General features: G+C 38.1%; 1 long non-coding RNA gene across 2 annotated transcripts in view; it reads left to right on the plus strand.

The window, feature by feature from the left end:
* Nucleotides 1-600: 600 nt before the first annotated feature.
* The window catches only part of LOC119088104, a 121,785-nt gene continuing 106,365 nt past the window's right edge, over nucleotides 601-16,020 (plus strand). The window contains exon 1 of one of the 2 annotated variants that reach the window (XR_005091693.1): nucleotides 601-668. This is a non-coding gene — a long non-coding RNA (uncharacterized LOC119088104). Of the gene's footprint in view, nucleotides 723-16,020 lie in introns of both variants that reach the window. The other variant, XR_005091694.1, reaches the window with a different exon arrangement.

The following is a 16,020-nucleotide window of genomic DNA, read 5'->3' on the forward strand; positions in this document are numbered from 1 at the left end:
TTAAAAGTAAATTATAAATCTTTTCATGGTTGTCCATTTTATTCTTTAACCTTTTCTGTTCCCTTGTTCTACCGCTTCCTTTTCTGGAGAATTTTTCAAGTCTGGTTATGGAGAGAGGACTTGTCAATGAACATTTCCCTTGCTTCTGATCTTAAAATGGCAATAATTCCTTTCGGTTCTATTGCAGTTATCTTTTAATTTCCCCTCAGCTTCTAGATTTAAAGTGAACTGGACCTTTCTACTTGCAAAGGTGCAGAAAACTGCCAGAATTCCTTGCAATGTGGGGCACAAAATGACATGTGCTTTGTGTGGGGGGTAGGTGTGTGTGTGTGTGTGTGTGTGTGTGTGTGTGTGTGTGTGTGTGTGTGTGTGGTGTATGTGGGGGGATATTTCTGTGTGTGTAGTATGTGTATGTGTCTGCATGTGTGTGGAATGTGTATTTGCATGCACGTGGGGGGGATATCTGTATGTGCATGTGTGTGTGTGCATGTGTGTGTGTGTGTGTGTGTGTGTGTGTGAGCTTTGTGGGGGCAGGCAGTGTGTTACAGCATGCTAAACATTCTTCTTCTTCTTCTCTTTTTTTTTTTTTTTTTTTTTACAGGGGATTCAACACACCAGTTTGGAAGATGCCAGACTGTTCTCAAGAGGAATAATGTGGCTGGGATAAGGTAATATGGTGTGGGAACTGTATGAGAATATTTTAATAGAGAATGACAGAAAAGGTAGGAAGAAGCTTCTAAGCATGTGTGTGTATGTGGGGGGGGGGTGCGTGATTATAAGTCTTCATTATTCAGTAGTGCTGTCCTCTACTACCAATACCCATGATAACCTCTCAGAAATATTTCATAAGAGAAATGTGCGGTGAATTCCCCCTAAAGCAGATGGGGAAGGATGCAAATTTGGGCTTATGAGATTGGATCCCTTAGTAAGGGCAGGGTCTGGCTTCAGGATGAAACCACTCAAGTGTGGTGCATTATTTCTTATACTACATTTAATAAACAAAGTGAATAAAATGTCTTATGGGGAGAAACGTTTTTTCAGAAACAGCTTCAGGGCTGTTCTGTCCTGTACTGTTCTGTTCTGTGGGTCCTTAGTGGACCTCATGCTGCTTCAAGAGGCAGCATGGGGGGCTTTTAAGTCCTAGGGCAGTGCATGTGGAACCTCTCTTCTCCCCTTCATGACTGTGTGACTTCCTAAGACTATAATGGTGTGCCACAAAAGATTTTAGCTCCTGCCTGGCAGGAGCTGAAGTGGAGAGGGTGTGGGGGAGGGAGCTTGGCCATGTTCTCTTTAAAAACCACAGTCTTCCTGGCTTCCAAAGACCCCAAGCTAAGAGGAGAGAGCCCAGAGGTGTTTGCTTTGCATGACAATGCAAATGATTAACCAGTTCCCCTTTCCCAAGAACTCTTTTTCAGTCCTTTTATCTATAGTGTGTGTGTGTGGGGGGGGGGGGGGGGGAAGATAGTAAACATTTATGTCTAAGTGTTTTCTTTTTTTAAGTTTATTTCCTATTCCTTAGCTGTTATTTTCATCCACATTTAGGATTCTTCTTTCTTCATAACTTGATCTGGTGAGATCTGACATGCAGAATTAATACCAGTATTTATGCTGCTATTTCACAATGTCTGAGCACTTTTATGGCCTGTTTTTTATACCCATATGAATATATTAATGTGGTAGACAGAAATATACTGTATTACTATGAAGTATACATGCATATCCACACACAGTGCACATGTACATGTGTGGCCTTAGACTTGTAGGTATGTGTGTACATGAATGACAGTTCAATTCTACATTGTTGTATTTTATAAAGCTTTTACCTGACTTGATATGGAAATTATGAGTCTACATTTCCAGAAGATATATGATTGTAGTGTTTTACCTCCACAAAAATCACTAATGTCTTTTACTTGTCTTTCTTCAGCAGATATACCCCCGCCCCCATTTCTCACATATGTACTTCTTAAATAAGAGATTTATACTGGTGTGCTTGACAAATATTGATTAAATGTTGCCCATGTTCCGATTACAGTTAGTTTAAATGGAGCTGGAAAAGCATATTATCTAGTTTGTATGTATTTATTTCCAAGTAGTTGGGTGTGTTGTTGCTCATTGCAATTAGAAGTGCTGCTGTCAGCTTTAAATGAGATAAACTTATTTTCCTTTTAACAAATGTTTATTAAATTTCCCTCTATGTAATAGGTACAATGTTTTGCAAGTGAATGTTCATCATATGTTCATCATTGAACAGCACTCTTGTCTCTTGTTCTCCTAGGCTCTTATTTTGAGGGCAGAAAGTTGAAACAGATAGGTAAATGGATATTAAGTAGTGATAAATACCATGAAATAAAATAAGTAAGAAATATGTGGAAAACACGGATATGCTAAAGGAATGCTTTGAACTTACGTGATAATACTAAAAACTAAGCAATATTCAAATTCCATAGCATGGATTACATGGATATCAGAGTGTCAGTATTTACTGCAGAATCTTTTAAAGGTAAAGGTGTAAAACAACTATTTGTTGAACAACTAGTAGGTGCCTGATACTCAGTTAACCTCCATTCTCTCTTAGTGTAACATTTACTACATGTGTATACTTTGAGATAAGGACAGGTATTGCTACCCACAGTGTACTGGGAAGGAAGCTGAAATTCCAAGATGCTATGCCAAGGTCACACTGCAGATATACTGGGACTTAAGCCAGCTCTTCACTTTCCTATGCCCTTGCTCTATTAGCAGCTCGGCCCCTTTGTACCTTTAGAACAAAGGAGAATTAGCATCTTCACAGCACACCGACATTTATCCAGGCTTCTGTTGCTTTTTATAGCTTGAGTGCTGTGCCTCAGAGGAAAGATGGTAAATGTAACCTGACTGGACAGATCTAAACCACCACACACTGCTCGGACTGTACCACACAGCCATTATTCTAAACGCTCTTATTCCAAACCTTCAGGGATTTGTAGGGTAGTAACTCTTTCACATGACTGAATCTCTGCTGTTTATTTTCAGCTTAATGCTGTTGCTGTGAGAATCCATCTACACTTTCTATCTCACGGTGTATTATGCCTTTAAAATTATTCTTGCTGAATGGCCTCTGAAAGCTTTCTTAGAGTGTGGTTTGTTTGAAGATCCATGCTCAGCTCTCTTGATTGAACTTTACCAAATCATTTGACAAAAAGAAAGGAGGCCACATGTTAAAAATTTACTTACTGTTTGTTCTAGTTGAGCAGGTATTATCAATATGGTCCAGGTTTATCAGATGTTCAGAGAGTAGAAGGTGTATGCCAATTTAAACAAGAAAAAGTATTGGCTATGGTGGTTTGGACAATAATTCCAGAACTCAGGAGGCAGAGGCAGGAAAATTGTTATCTGCTTGAAGAAAGCCTGGTCAATGTAGTAAGTTCCAGATCAATGTGGGGCTATTTAGTGAGAACTTTTCTTAAGAATCAAATTAATTTATAAATTAAAAAAATAATAAATGAGTAAAATAAGTATATAAAACACATGACATATTTGTACTCAGCAATCCCCATTAGCAATTTAATCAGCAGTGATGGCCCTCTGATAAAACTATTAAATTTAGTTAGTATTTTTATTTCCTGGATTAAAATTTATTGATTAGCTTAGTCACAAAATGCGATGAAATGTAAAAATGTACTTGATGCACTTTATAAACACAATAAATCCTCTTTTTTGTAATTTACCTAATCAATATTAATGACCACTTTACTGATGTAATAAAAATTAGCTAATATTTTCATAGTTTTTGTTAAATACATTGTTTAGACTGGTGAACTTATCATTTATATGTTCATTAAAAGGGTGAACTCAGCTCAGGATGTGTCTCAGTGGTAGAGCGCTTGACTAGCATATGCAAGGCCTCATGTTCAGTCCTCAGCACTGAAACACAAAGTAGATTCATATCAACCTTAGTCTTGAGATGTATGTGAGGAGTGCTTCCCAGCTTTCATTTTAATTCTTTCCCACTTGGGGAAAGAAAATAAAGAGCAAGGACTTTTGCCCTGTTTTACTTGTCTTATACAACACATATTTTCTCATATTTATTTTTTCCATTCACACAATTTAGTGTAACAATTATTTCCAATTATCCAAGTGGGGCTGACAAATGGACATTTGTGAACTGATGTTTGGTTGTGAAATGGCAAGCTTCTTACTATTCTCTTGATCAATTTGGCAAATAAAAAAAGAAATATATAAGAGAGAAGGCTGCTGTCTCATAACGACTTCTATTTTGTTAGCCTTCATCTAAGGTAGTCTGCTGTTGTTAGTTAATTCAGCCAAGAAAACCTAGGTAGGTCTAAGTGTGATGCAAATAACAATTGGATCTTCTGATTCTCTAGTCAAAGTCTGTATACTCTCACCATGTTGTGGTATTGTATTCTCCCAAATATTGTGTGTGCTAATAAACTTATCTGGGGTCAGAGACAGAGCAGCCACAATATTAAACATAAAGGATAGGCAGTGGTAGCACATGCCTTTAATCCTAGCATTCCAGAGGCAGAAATCCATGTGTTCAAGGATACAGACAGGCATGGTGACTCTTCATGCCTTTAATCCAAGAAAGCAAGCCTTTAATCCCAGGGAGTGGTAGTAGAAAGCAGAAAGGTATATAAGGCGTGAGGTCCAGAAACTAGAAGCATTTGGCTGGTTAAGCATTTGGCTGGTTAAGCTTTCAGGCTTCTAGCAGCAGTTCAGCTGAGATTCATTCTGGATGAGGAATCAGAGGCTTCCAGTCTGAGGAAACAAGAAAAGCTGAGGATCCGGCGAGGTGAAGTAGCTGTGGCTTGTTCTAGTTCTCTGATCTTCCAGTTCACCCCAATAATTGGCCTCGGGTTTGATTTTATTAATAAGACTCTCTAAGATTCCTGCTATACCATGTACTATCTATCTGTCTGTCTGTCTATCTATCTATCTATCTATCTATCTATCATCTATCAATCTATTTTCTGTTTCTCTCTGACTTTGTCTTTCTTTGTCTGTGTCTGTCTATTTGTCTGTCTCTCTCCTTCCTTCTCTTTCTCTGTCTTTTTTGTCTGTTTCCCTCTTTCTCTTTCTTTCTTTCTCTCTCTCTCTCTCTCTCTCTCTCTCTCTCTCTCTCTCTCTCTCACACACACACACACACACACACACACACACTACAGCTTTCAACTTGCACAAGCTGTTATCCTGAAAAAAGAAAAAAAAAAAAAAAAAAAAAAACCACTGAAAATGCCCAGCTCTGTAATTGAAATACCATATAATCTATTCTCTAAAAGATGGTACCATCATTCAAGGCAAGGTCATCCAGTCATTGCAAGTGGTATTGAGATCATTACACATTACAACTTGGGAGAGTAGATTAAAACAAGAAATAATATACTATCTTATGCATGCTATAAAAGTAATGAGGATATCCAAATGTTGATATACTAGAATTGTGTTATTTTACTCACATTTTTTAGAGCCTCTAAAAATTAACCACTATTCTTATTATAAAATAGCCTTTTAAAAGAAAACCAAATGTTTTCTACATTGTAATTATACCATAAATACATGTATGCATGCAAGAATAAAAACTGAAATGTTAGTAAAATTTATTTTTGAATCATAAGACTGTTTAGATATTTAAAATCTTTCCTTCTAAACTCTATTTTTCTCCACTGTGAATGTATATCTTTTGTAATCAGACAAAAGACACCTATACAAATGAAAAGGGATGGAATATTTCCTAACATCAGTTACAACAGTTTGTTCAGAAGATGAAATTAGGGCAAAGTTGCCCAGTGGCTCTTCACATAGGAAGCTATGTATCACAACATGTGCCGTTATGAGACCACCAGAAGTTCTGAAAAGTCATCTCACCATGTTGACCCTTGTATTGTAAGAATGTTTGCCATTTTCTTTGTTTTGTGGTATTAGTGTAGCATGCTGATTGTATCCAACACCCTCAGGACTCTCTTAACCAGTTTGGAATTTCAGGGGATCTTGTCTGGAACTTTGCTTCTCTTTCCTACTCTTGGTACCAATAATCATCTGGGGCAAAGTTTGTTTCTACTCATAGCCACAGATGTTAGATATAGTTACTAAATTCAAGCTCTATCTTTCCCAAACTCCACATTCTCCTTTGTGGCAGCTATTTGAAAAATACTCCAACATACAGATTAGAATCTTAAAATTAGCAGAGCTCATTGACAAAAGTTAGCTTGTGGGAAAGCAGAGACTAATGATGTATTAACTCCCCCCAGTGCTCTGAATGTGGTAAGAATATTATTCACTATTCAGGTTCTTTTGAATTGGGATATATTAAGTTTTTGGTTTATTTTGCGGGTACAGATAAAAATATTTGTTTATTTGATAATCTACTACTGAATTTGCTTTTAGACTAGTAATTTTTTCAATGCTTACATCTCCCTTTTTTCAGAGAGAGAGAGAGAGAGAGAGGGAGAGAGAGAGGGGGGGGGGAAGAGAGAGAGAGAGAAGTTGAATCAAGAATTTATAGAAAAGAACTACTAACACTATTCTCTAGTAGTTACAGAACTCTTCTACTTCCTGGGTTACTGTTCCCAAAGACCAAATCTTTAGCCATCTCTTACCTCCCCACCACCCATCTTCCCACTGCTCAGGTGTAGGCCACACCAGCCACCAGAACTCCAGTCCCCAACTCAGGCAGAGACTCCTTCCTGCTCCTAAAACTTCAGATAGGTTGCCCGTCCATGGACCTTCTTCACTCTTTTGGGGTCAATTACCCCAAATCTGACCTCGCTTCCTCATCACCTTGCCTGAGCCCCCAACTTGGGGACACCCCTGTTGGACCAGAGGCCACACCAGCTTCCAGAAATCCAGGCCACACAGACAAGAAGACCAGAGAGGAAACAGAAACCTTGGAACAAAACACCCATCCAAAAAAGACAAATTCAGAAATTGGGGCTTAGACCTATAGTCACCTCAAACCCAGAAGCCTAAATGCCAGCATAAAATCAACAACAGCCAGGGCAATATGTCACCATTGGAACCCCACTATTCTACTACAGGAAGCCCTGAAAGTTCCAACACCACTAAAGCAAAAGAAAATGACTTTAAAGCCAACTTTATGAAGATGATAAAGGTCATTAAAAAGGAAATTAATAAATCTATGTAAAAAACCATGAAAAAAATTGGAGGAAATAAATAAACCCCTTAAAGAAAGTCAAGGAAAAAATGAAGAAACAGTTGAAGGAAATGAATAAAATTATCCAAGACCTGAAAATGGAAATAGAAGCAATAAAGAAAACACAAACTGAAAAGGAAATGGGAATCTAAGAAAGCAAACAGGAGCTACAGATGTAAGCATCACCAGCAGAATGCAAGAGATGGAAGAATGTTAGGGCTTGAAGACACAACCGAAGTAGTAGATATGTTAGTCACAGAAAATGTTGAATCTAAAAAAAAAAAAAAAAAAAAAAAAAAAAAAATGAATGACATAAAATGTCTAGGAAATTTGAGACACTATGAAAAGACCAAAACTAAGAAGAATAGGAATAGAAGAAGGAGAAGGTTGCCCGCTCAAAGGCCCAGAAAATATTTTTAACAAGATTTTAGAAGAAAAAAATTTCTAACCTAAAGGAGATTCCTAAAAAGGTACAAGAAGCATATAGAACACCAAAGAGATTGAACCAGAAAAGAAAGTCTCCTGGCCACATAATAATCAAAATACTAAACATACAGAAAAAAGAAATGATATTAAAAGCTCCAAGAGAAAAAGATCAAGTAGCATATAAAGGTAGACCTTTTAGAATTACACCCTACTTCTCAATGGAGACTCTGAAAGCCACAAGGTACTGGACAGATGTGCTGCAGACTCTAAGAGACCACAGATACCAGCCAGACTACTACACCCAGCAAAAACTTTCAATCACCATACATGAAGAAACAAGATATTCGACGATAGGTCAAATTCAAACAAGATCTATCTACAAATCCAGCCCTACAGAAAACACCAGAAAGAAAACTAACCAAAGGAGGTTAACTATACCCATGAAAACACAGGAAATAAGAATCTCATGCAAAAAATACCATAACAATACCACCGTCACCACTACCACCAACGACAACCAAGTAATAGAAATTAACAATCATTGGTCACTAATATCTCTCAATATCAATGGGCATAATTTCCCAATAAAAAGAAACAGACTAATAGAATGGATTCAAAAACAGGATCCATCCTTCTGCTACACACAAGAAACATACCTTGGCACTGAGGGCCAGTGAGGTACAAGTGAAAGCCAGCAAGACCTGCAGTGTGAACCACATAACTGCTTGTGCAATTAAATCAACACTTTTTTTTTTTTTTTGAGACAGGTTTTCTCCATGTAGCTTTGTGCCTTTCCTGGAACTCACTCTGTAGCCCAGGCAGGCCTCGAACTCAAAGATCACATAAATCAACACTTTTTATTTTAAGTTGTTTTCCAAGGTTGAAGTTGCTAAAGCAGTGCCGTAGATAGAATTAATATCTAACAGCTGAAGGCTGTAGCTGGTTACTAACATTGTTATCTAAATCCTCACTACCTGCAGGCTCAGATTTTGAGGGGCCTTGTCTTTTTAGCTTTGACTTCTTACTTATTTGTCCAGAGTGACCGCTTTATTTTCTTTCTTACTGAGTACATTCAAAAAGACCTTTGCCATTTATGAAAGTATAGATTAGCTTCTCTTTTCCACAGTATAGAGATAAAAACAGAGAGGAAAGTATGTGGTATTAGATGAACAAATAAACATATACAAGGTCTCCCTTATACAATTATTATTATAATTGTTTCACTTAGCCCTTTGAATATGACCATTATTCTGTGAGCATGAAAACCCTTATCCCCTGGCTATCCCCATACATGGATGACAAGAATAGGTTGGTTTTTTTTTTTTTTTTTTTTTTTTTTTTGTAGCTGGAGGTTTTCCTGTGTCTCACCCGATTCTGCAGCTTCTCAGACCCAAGTAAACACAGAAAGGCTTATATTATTTACAGACTGTATAGTCTCTGGCAGGTCTCTTCCTAGCTAGCTCTTATATCTTAAATTAACCCATAACTATTAATCTACGTATCAACACATGTTCCGTGGCTTTAACCCGCGTCCCATTACAACTTGCTCCTTGGGTGACTGGCTCACGTCTGAATAGGGAATCCTTTTGTCTTTCTTCTTCCTGTCTATATGCCTTTATTTCCTGCCTGCCTTGCTATAGGCCAATACAGCTTTATTTATCAACCAATTAGAGCAACACATATTCACAGCATACATAAAGACATTCCATAGCAGTTTTTTTTTTTTTTTTTCTCCTAGAGCAAAGCCTCCTGCCTTACCTGCCTGATCTGGACAGTACAACACAGCCATTTTGTCCTGCTGGCCCATGCTGTCATTTTATATGATCCTGTCTAAGAAGCATTTATGTATTTTACCAAGATCCCCACAACTCATTATGTCTACCACCACCACCATCACAAGAGAGCTCGTGTTATAGTTCTTGCCTCACATTCATAGATCTGACCATTGTTTCACAAGCTCTCATTAGTGTGCAGGAGTAGATGATTAATAGATGCTTCTAGAATCTAATAGGAAAAATGGCAAAGAAGTTCACAGAGATACTTCAGTGGATAATTATTCCCTTTGGAGATAGTGGAGAGCATTAGCAGAGAGTTTTCCTTTTCTCAAGGTGACTTGATTTTAGAAGCAGGAGTGTTTTCTTTGGATCATACATGCATACTTCAACAGATTTCCTTCTATCTGAGTTCCCTGTTTCTTAATTCAATTGATTATAGATGCAATTATCTATACCAAATAAGACGGAAAACTTCTGGTATGGTATTCCAAAAGTCAAAATGTTTTTGGACATTCTTGTTCCGCTGTTCTAGCAATAGGAGGAATAATACTCTAGTTCTTACCTTTATAAATAAGAATACACCTTTTGAAGAGAACTTCTTAGACCTATTCTCAGGTATTTGATCGATCCCTTCCTGAAGGACAGGACTGAAGTTCCCTTCTCAGGCTGAGCTTCCACTTCAGCAGTGTCCTGAGTCTGGCCACCACAGGCTGAATTTCAGTCTCAGGAATGTCCTCAATTCTGACTGACCCACTCCCACAACTTACCTTGATTGTGTGGAATAGGCTGGAGAGGGCGGGACCTAAGTGTACACTGAGCATTTGTCTTAGCAATGCCCTATGACTGGCCAGCCCAAAGCTACAGTTCAGCGGCAGCATTTGCTCTCATGCTCCTGACAGACAGGCAAAGTAACCAAATTAGCTCTTATCAGAATGGATAACAATCGATCTTAATTCACAGTAAAGCCTGCCTTTGACAATTTCTTTTTAAATGACATCCCTTCAAAGCAATTAATGGTAAGTTGGGATTAAGGGCTCAGCTCACTGAAACAGTACCTGTTTAGCCTGTACAAAGCCCCAGGTTCAATGCCCAGAACCACAGGCAAACAAACAAACAACACAATACAGTAAGCAACTCTAACATCTATCAGTTGCTGCTTTACTGCACTTTGTCTCACAATGTATTTTATCTGTGTGTTGAGTGTGTTGTATGTGTGTGAGCACATGTACAGGTAATATCAGGTCTCTTCTTGTACCCATCTCTACTTTATTTTTTGAGACAGTCTATCACTGAACTTGTATTAGGTTCAGCAAGACTAGCTGACCAGTGAGCTCCAGAAAGCCTTCTCTTTCGGCCTCTCTGGCACTAAGACTACAGGGAAGTGCCGCCAAGTCTAGGCTTTTAATGTGGGTGCTAGGGTCTGAACTCAGGTCCTCTTGCTTGAGCAGCAGGCCCTATAGTGACTGAGATATCTTTTCAGCCCTCTTTAAATAATTTTATTGTGGATACTGAAGGCAGAATCTCCTGTATTCTCAATAATACCCACTGGTAATATGTAAGAGGCATGGTAACCCATACTTCATCTAAGGTAACAGAAAGTAATTGAATTGATGCATTTTGAGTTGAATAACATTCACATAAAATGTCATTCATGTGGGATCAGGAGTCATGTACCTGGGTTCTCTTTGAAAAATTGAAAAAGATAGTTTTGAAGTACATAGTGGGAGGTGTGTGGCAGAAACTGGATTGAGGAGACAATACAAGTTCCAAAAGCAAATAATAGACAGGGAATCACAGGGAAAAAAACAAACAAACACAAAACAAACAACATTGTAAACATAATGAAAAATAAATTGTTTTCTGCCTTAGGAATTTTGGAGTTCAAAATTAAAACTGCTGCTGTTTGCCCCCTTAGTATAAGTAGTGTTAAATAATGAGAAATCCCCTGTTGCAATACATCCCTGAGCTATTTAGACAGTTTAAACATAAACCTTTTATTGCTTAGATCTCAGTGCTAGATTTCTATGGATTTTAGGCAGAGGCTCTTAATAGGTTACAGTCAAAACATTGTGTGTTTAAATATACATATTATTTTTTCAATGCCAAACACAAGCAAAACAATACCACTGGAAACTGAAAGAAGAAAAGCAAGACAAGCAGTAAGGAAGTGCTGCAGCCTTCTACTTACCCATCTCCATTAGTGAGGAAGAGGGAACATGAAGGAGATAAGGAGAAAAGGAGGAGTGGGGAAAGGGAGGGAAGAAGGAGGTAGGGGAAGAGGCATGAGAAAAACAGGATAAAGTGCAGAAAGGAAGAAATCTGTTGTTTTCTGTGACTGCCCCTACAGTCAAAACCCAAGCTAAAGAGGTCTTACATCAAGAACTTTTAGTGATAAGGCAAAAAACCCCAAAGTCTTCATGGCACAATCCAGTCTAGACCAGAGTAGCTGGTCCCTTTGTAGCCATGGTGGCTGAAAAGCTTCAGGATAGGAGGAAATTCAGAGACCATAGTTCTTGTTATCTTGTAGTGTTTCATCCTTTATCCATTCCAGAATGGTTTCATAAGTTGAGTATCATGGGAGAGACATCCTGGGTGAGTCAGAAAGTCAGCTCTGCCCATGCTCCCTGGGTCACGAGACCCTCTACTATGCCACAGATTGGGTAGTATTCTTTAAGTACATGTTTAGGAAATACTAACAGACTTGGTGAGCACCTAAGCAGTCTCTACCATATGTGGTTACTTGGCCACTATATGGTCACTTGAACTTAAGGGAAGAAGGAAGAATAATTATAACTTTTGAAGGAGGGTGTTATTGTTTGGTTTTGCTCTTTGTCTCTTTGGTGGACCTGCCACCTAGCTCCCAAATAAATCACACATGGAGGCTTATTCTTAATTACCTTAATTAGCAATGCCTGGCCTTAGCTTGGCTTGTTTCTTGCCAGCTTTCCTTAAATTATCCCATCTACCTTTTGCCTCTGGGCTTTTTTTCTTTTGTTACTTCTATATTTCTTACTCTTACTCCGTGGCTTGCTGTGTAGCTGTACCTGATGTCCTCCTCCTTCTTTTGCTACTTCTCTTCCTCCCAGATTTCTCCTTCTGTTTATCCTCTCTGATTCCTATCCTTTCTCCTGCTGTTCAGTTCTTTATTAGGCCAACAAGTGTTTTAAATCGGCAAAGTAACACAGCTTCACAGAGTTAAACAAATGCAACATAACAAACGTAACATACCTTAAAATAATATTGCATAACAGGAGTGGGCCTTGTAAAAACCAAGTCCTCAGAACAAATGCCCACAACTCAATGAACAAAATTTAGATGTGGCCAAGAATCTGTTTTGAGTTCTGCTGAACTCCTTGCTGTTCACCAGTATATCACGGTCTTTTGGGTGCACCTTCAGGGAAGTCCAGGCTCATCTTTAATGGAAAAGTGAAATGTCCTTTACAATGATGGCATAAGACAGGCTAAATGATTTGTTAGGTGCAGATACTTTAGGTTTTGGTGTCTATTAAACCAACTGATTTCTCAACACTTAAATTTTGCCATGAATTTGCCTTTTGGTTTTGACATCTCTCCAAGTATTCCCTGTTCTCACACAGGTGTGTGTGTGTGTGTGTGTGTGTGTGTGTGTGTGTGTGTATAAATTTTTGTGTTTTTCCTTTGTAAACAATCCTCCTTTATTCCATATCATTTAATAATGGTAAGAAATGTGAAGCATTCATGCTTCACATCAAAAGTTACACTTTTATATTCTTATAATTATGCAGACAAGAAAAGAGAATGCAATTACTGGAGTAAATTTAGCTTTTGTACAAAAGAAATCTATGGTAGAACTATAATTATTATAATAGCGTAGTAAATATACAGATTGTAACATGCAGCTATTTTTCAGTATGATTATTATAGTGTTGCTAATACTAGAACCAATTTACTATAGTTTTACTAGGCAAATATTAGTTACTCTATTTTTCATGTAATAACTATGGTTTGTTATGGTTTTATGACAAAACTAGAATGCTATTATAACAGATTTTATTATGTTGTTCTTATAAGTGGTAGAGAGGGACTTTCAGCTTGTTTCATAGCTCAGCTCTGTACTTATAGTATGACCTAGAGCATGTCACTTGAGCTTTCATCATCCTTATTTTCCACTGTGATAAAAAATATTCATTAAAAACAATAATCCTATTAAAATATAAAGCCCCATGCTAATTAATTGCTTTTATATTCTCTTTGTGGATTAACTAAGGTGAAATAGTAACCTTTTGTTATTGAGTGTATATATGTTTGTATGTTATTTGTCCCCACAGTGAATTAAGTATTCTTAATAAACATGCTCTAAAATTAAATAGTGAAAGCTGGACCATGTCTGGGGGGACGGTCCTCGTACTCATTATGATCTTGCTCTAAACTTTCTGCTTAGCTGAATTCTTCTGAGCTTTAGTTTTCTTTTCCTTTTCTTGCTGGTGTTCTTCATTAATCTCTAGCCTGCCATGAGTTTCTGCTTCTATATATGGAGAAACACAGCAAAGCTGCTCGTAGAATCGTTTGTGTATTGTGCCACCTCTTGTAGTCTGTTGTTCTAGTTCTGATGTGCAATGCTGAGCAGCACAATCAAAAACAAAGCTGTGAGGACCGGGAGGATGACTCATTGGGTAAGGTGCTTGCTCCACACGTGTGAAGACTTGAGTTCTGATTCCAAGCACCCACAAAAAGCCAGGCATGGTGACACACATCTGTAATGCAAGGGCTACAAGGGGAGGAGTGTGCAAAGGTGGGCGCATCTTGGGTGCTTGCTGGACAACCATCCAAAATGGCCAGTTCTAAGTTCAGTAAAAAGATCCTACTTCAAAAAATAAGGCAGAAAAACTGAAAACTGATGAAGACATCAATATACCAGTTTCTGGCCTCCAGATTACCTATATGTGTGAATACACACACACCACACACACTCATGTAACATGTAATTTTTAAAAAAGTACAATTGTGGAATATTGTGTGTTATATAAAATCTATTGTTCTAATCTTCATGAACTTTCTGTGGCAATAATTCATTCTGTGAGGGGGTTAGTCACCTTAGGCATATATTGATTCTTTTTTTTTCATATATTGATTCTTATTTTATATACTAATTTACTGGTACTCTAGTAAAGTAAATTTAAGAGTAGATTATTATATGACAAGTGATACTCCATTTTTCTTCTGAAATTTTGTATCATATGGGAGAGAGCATTGAGACTGAAAGATTCAAGTAGTTTTACTGAAAAATTTAATTGGAGAAGTGGACTTGACACACAGGGAAACTGTAAAAACTTCCTTATGTATGTACACTTCTAGTTCAGGACAAGCTACAAGATCACTCTCGAAAGGCAGGTGCTCCCTGTAGCAGGAAGACAGACAGGAGTTGTCTGAACACAGCAGCTCTAGAGAGATCACTGTCACCAAGCTAGGAAAGTGACTGTGCTTCCATGGCATTCATGTAAAAAGAGCAAGGGAGGATGTCTTAGTTTATCTTCCTGTTGCTGTAATAAAACTCCATGACAAAAGAAACAATTCAGAGTTACAGCCCTACCATAGCAAGGAAACCATAGCATCAGGAGCTTAAAGGAGCTGGTCACATCACATCCATAGTCAGGAACATAGAGCTGTCTCTCTGTCTCTGTCTCTCTCTCGATTTTGACCAATTAAATATTGCCATCTAAAGTGGATATGTACTTCCACATCATTCAACTTGATGTTAATCACACACTGACATGTTCAGAGCTTAGTCTCCCAAGCAATTCCAGATTTTATCAAGTTGACAATTGAACTATCAGAGAGTTGAAAGCTTGGCAACCATTGGTTGCTCCTTATTTCCAAAAGGTAAATAAAGGTACAATCCACCTGAAACTGTATGTAGAAAGAAAAGGGTTTAGGGAATCAAGCTAATTTTATTTGAATCCTAGTCTTTGGTGTGTTATCTATATGACCACAAAGAAGTTATTTAAAACATTAGGGTGAAATATTCATTTCCATACACAGAAATCGACAGCTTTCTGTGTAAACCCTTTTTCTCTCTCCTCATTGATGTGTAAGAACAACCTGATCATGTGGCTGTATGCTAACTGGGTAAGTATTGATAAAATGAAGTTTGCCATTTCTATACCTGGCTGTTGGTGAAATTATTAAGGCCATCCCACATAGTTAAAAGGATAGTTTATTAGTAGCACAACTTACAAATGAATGGATAGGTAGGTCACAGGGTCTGGGGAAAGTGTATCACAGTCCAGCGGTGTTCTCTGGAGCTCTGCTCAGTCAACCTCCACCATCCACCGTCCAGGAACAGAGAGTGTCCAGATCTCGGCTCTTCAGGGCTTTTCCTTGGCCCTGCCTTGTAGGCATGATAGTTACCAAAGCCTCAATGGGGGTTGGAACTTCCAGACCAAAGCTGGAATGGTACCCACTACTGTAGATGTAACTAACCGTCTTATTAAATAAGAAACACAGAAACAATGTAAATGAGAAAGCCGAGAAGTCAGAGCTCAGAGCTAAAATCTCACCCTTCTGCCTGCGGTGTCCCAGCTTCCCGAAAGAGAGCTATTTCCTGTCTGTTCGTCTATTTAAAGTATTTTGTTCTACCTTCTCATTGGATGTAAACCCAAACACGTGACTGCCTCGTCACTGTCTGAA

The sequence above is a fragment of the Peromyscus leucopus genome, chromosome 5 (assembly GCF_004664715.2).
Source record: "Peromyscus leucopus breed LL Stock chromosome 5, UCI_PerLeu_2.1, whole genome shotgun sequence".
Taxonomy (NCBI): domain Eukaryota; kingdom Metazoa; phylum Chordata; class Mammalia; order Rodentia; family Cricetidae; genus Peromyscus; species Peromyscus leucopus.